The sequence below is a fragment of the Capricornis sumatraensis genome, chromosome 7, assembly GCF_032405125.1.
Source record: "Capricornis sumatraensis isolate serow.1 chromosome 7, serow.2, whole genome shotgun sequence".
In the NCBI taxonomy this organism is placed as follows: Eukaryota; Metazoa; Chordata; class Mammalia; order Artiodactyla; family Bovidae; genus Capricornis; species Capricornis sumatraensis.
In genome coordinates, this window is record NC_091075.1 from 79,912,726 (window position 1) to 79,917,435 (window position 4,710).

The following is a 4,710-nucleotide window of genomic DNA, read 5'->3' on the forward strand; positions in this document are numbered from 1 at the left end:
TAATTCAAGGACACTTTGCAAGGAAATGATCCTTAGTAAAACATCAATCTATTTCATGGCTAAATGATATGCTGCCCTAAAGCTAAAAATAGCATTGTTCATTAAATCCAAATTTGTTCCTAAACATTAATAGACACTTGTTAGATCATAAAATTATCTGAAAGACAATTAGATGGGACTTTTACTCTAGAGGACTTTCTTATAAAAGTTACCTTTCTGGATTACCTATTTTCTTACATAATATCAAATTATGTTTGAAATATAAGGCAGTATGTGTTTTACTTAAGCAGTAAAAAAAAAAAGTACTTTGTTAGTGTTTCAGACAATGGGTAGAGACTTAGCATTTCATTGCTTGAAAAGTGTGGTGGGTAAATAAAAAAAATTAATTGAATACAAATGGGTCTTTTTTCTTATTGCTATGTAATTTGTGAGACAATAGTAGGGAAGGAATGAGGAAAGAATGAAGACTTCAGGAAAGTTCTAGTGAAAGTGTAGTTTTACTTTGGGACTATTTCTAACTCTAATTTTTTTTTCCTGTATCTTAACTATCTTCTATTTTTTCTTTTTCATCCTGATTTATTCTTTTTCTTTCCTACTCTTACAAAATATATAACTTTGATATTCTATAATATGAGAAATCGTTGTCTTGACTTTCTTCAAGTGATCTATACTTTAAATCACAGTTCTACGCTTGGAGGTCACTGTGAACTCCCAAAGTACAAACACTGGTTAATATTGTTACTAATACCACTAGCCTAATTTTCTTTCCTCTCTGTTTTTTTCTCGGTATGCCAGGACCAATTTAACCTTCTAAAAGTGTGGTGTTTACATTATGCTTTCTGATTCTATCGCAGTTCTCACACAGCCAATCATCCATTCCTATTGAACATTCTTCTGTCCCAGTCACCACCAAATGTAATCTCATTTACCATTTATAATCCTACTTTTGAATATAAAACCTTTCATTAAATAAAAACAAAGATTTTTCTCACATATTAAATTCCTGCTCTTGCCAGGTATCTTTATAGGTCATGTATGTGTATAACTTTTATTTAAGCCTTTTAACCATCTGGTGGAATAAGTATTAATTTTAGATGTGAACATTAGAGTATAGAAAAATTAAGTCATCTGCCTGTGGTCACACAGCTCACAGCTTGAAGAGAGAGAACTTTAAAACTTTCTTACTCCAAAGCTCATATTATGCCTTCTATTCATGCTGATTCTGATGGCTCTGTTTAATACTTGATAATAGGAGTTTTTTTTTTTTTTTAATTTGCAGAAATAAGAGACTAAGAAAGATATGGCTGCATCTGGTTCTAGGTCAATGCAAATATACTTAGTGTATGTGAAATTTCTTCCAGGTTGTATTTGTCTTGAATGTTGTATAAAATATGCATCTGATCAGATAAGTAGCAGAGTTAAACACATAGTCTGTTATTTGGTTGTAATACACTTCTGAATGCACACCGCTGCCATTGTATCTGAAAGTGTGGTAATTTTCTGAAATCCGTATTTGATCTCAGATAGCATGACAGCTGCTTAGAGATGTTATGCAAGTTTAGAACCCTGACAAATGTATCATATTATGAAAATGCAAAGTGATATTTTTGTGTGGTGTCATGTTAAGTACTATCTAAATACTAGTTAGTTTATTAATTTGATGGTTCACTTAATACTTGTTCTATTTAATATCTTAACTCAGTCTCTTTATATCAAACCAAAGATGAGTCACATAAATTACTTTCAGAGAAAAATGCTCAAGTGTTTAAGAGTAATTTAGAAGATTAAAAAAATTTTAAATATACTTTGTATAAATATTTGACTTCCCTGGTTGCTCAGATGATAAATAATCTGCCTACCATGTTAGAGACCCAGGTTTAATCCCTGGGTTGGGACGATCCCCTGGAGAAGGGAATGGTTACCCACTCCAATATTCCTGGGGCTTTCCTGGTGACTCAGAAGGTAAAGAAACTGCCTGCAATTCAGGAGACCTAGGTTTGATCCCTCCATGGGACAGATACCTTGGAGAAAGGAAGGGCTACCCACTACAGTATTCTTGCCTGGAGAATTCCGTGAATTGACTAACACTTTCACTGTAAATATATACCCTTGTTTTTGAAAGATAATGTTTGCAGTGATTTTTATTTATGCAAATTTTGCTTTTAAAATAAAGAAATTAAAATTTCAAAATTCATCGTTGCAAACTAAGTAAATTGAATTCAAATTCTTTGTATAGCTTTCACAACCTTTTCTCTTCTACCCAAATCTTTCTTTATATTATGTTCCCTTGCTCCTTACTTACTCAGTAGACCTCACATACTAGACAAATTAGAGTTCTATAGCTGTTCTTTATCTGCTCTTAACTTTCTTCATAACAACTCATAACCTAGAATAATCCTTCTCCAACCACTGTTTAGCCAAATTTTATCTACTCATGCTCTAGCACAAGTATCCTTACAAACTTAAAAATTCCATAGTCTACTCAAATGCACTCTCATTTGAGAAGTTATATATAATAATTCTCTTGGCAAGCAGCAAGAAAACTTTAAAGAAAAAGTACTACTCTTTTCAAAGTTTTAGACCTTGTAGATTATAGCTCATATTTAAAAAAATATGTATTTTACTCAATCTGAACTTTAAACCTTATTTTGCTTCTACCCAGTGATCATTAACACCAGACATTTAAACATTTTATAGGATGGTGATGGGAGGAAGTTGTGTAATAGTCATCTAATTTTTCATTTTACTGCTCTACTTCTTTTCCCTAAGAGTTAATTATAACTTGGAGCATCCATTCACAGCAGAATGAGTCTTCCATGTAGAACCATGCTGGAAGGGCATGTTTGTGAGAATAGATACCATCCATCGTTTTATAGGACATGGATTATGGAGCACTGACCTGTATGTGCTTATGATTGTGTAATATTAATAAATCATGGAAATATTGCCATATTAAATTTGAATATTTAGCACTTAAACCCCCTATCTAAGCATCTATGCATAATTAAATACTCTATTTGAAATATATTTTCCAGCCTTGTTAAATGAATATTTCTCAGAAACACTTGATCCTTTTTGGTTAATATGGATAAACTTTTTTTGAAAATGTATCACTTTCATTAAGTTACCATATATCAGTTTTATATTGCTAAGAAGTTAATATTTGTTAATGAATGTAATTGCAAATCATTCAAATTTCAAAATCTGTCTAATAACCTGAAAGAATACAGATTACACTCAAACAATATTTATAAACATTTCTAAAGTAAGAGTTTTGTTTTTTTTTTTGAAAATAGCTGCAGTTTAGCTATTTGGAATGAAAAAATGTTGCTGAATGGGAAACTGTTGTTTTATAGTTAGCAATGGTGTTGTAGGACTATGTACCGATCAGTTATTAAAACAGTGCCACAAGGCATTTTAAACATTCGGCGTGTGCCAAACATGTAAAAAAGATCAAGCTCTAAAAATACTTAAATTGGCAAAACATGTAAATATATAAAATGAAAGGTGGATTAATATGAACTTTTAAAGGAGATATGGAATACAATTTATAGTTAGGAGAATTTGTAATAAGTGAATATTTAACTAGTGGGAGGATATAAAAACATTATAAAGAAGATATTATAGTGTCTTCGGTAGGTTATTATGAGGGAAAAGTACAATAATGACATGCAATGTAATTTGGAAAAAATTGAGGTTCAGTTATTTTGTAGATATGTGGTTAAGAATAGCTTAAAAGTAGAAGCAACAATTCCAAGATACTAATCTTTATTTAGAGTGTAGAAAGAAAGCAAATATAAAGTAAAATTTCAAATATGATTTGAGAAGGCTATATGAAAAAATTAAATTGAGAAAAAATTATGCCATCAGAATTTAAGGTACCAGTTTCCTCAAAGTAAATCAATCTCCAAGTTCAGAAGAAATTTTATTTCAGCAGTAACAAAAAAAATAGTTTTAGCATATAATTGTTCTAGATATGAATTAAGTTTAATCTGAATTAAATACATTTTATTAAATTTTAATCTGAACAAATAAGGAATTTTCCATGTAATTTATGAGGAAAGATTTTACTTACATAAAGCATTCATAGAATGTTTTCTGTATTGTGAATTTTTTTAATGTTTAGTTGAAAATGAGTCAAACCATAGTTTCCTAATTATAATCTTAAATATTAGTGATATAAATTAGAACACTTACATCAGACTCAATATTTCCTTTCTAATATTGTTAAGTGTAGTGAAGTTATATAGTTTTGATGGAGGACAGATAACCTAATGAAGATAAATATATTCCTTCCAAGTTTTTGAGAGCTTCTCTGGTGGCTCAGACAGTAAAGAATCTGCCTACACTGCAGGAGACCCAGGTTTGATCCCTGGGTTGGGAAGATACCCTGCAAAAGGAAATGGCAACCCACTCCATTATTCTTGCCTGGAGAATTCCATGAACAGAGGAGGTTGATGGGCTACAGTCCATGTGGTTGTAAAGAGTCCTTCATGACTGAGTGACTTTCACTCACTCCAGATTTTTGATACGGTAACAGGGAAAACTGTCTGCCATCATCTGATAATCTTTGATATATGTTAGAAACTATCTTTCAGTAGTAATTTTTAAAGTAATTTAATATGTTTTATTACTGGAAATTAATATCCTAAGTAACAGTGTATTTCAAACAAGAAGAACATACTGAAAACTCTTTTTAAAAAACAAAAT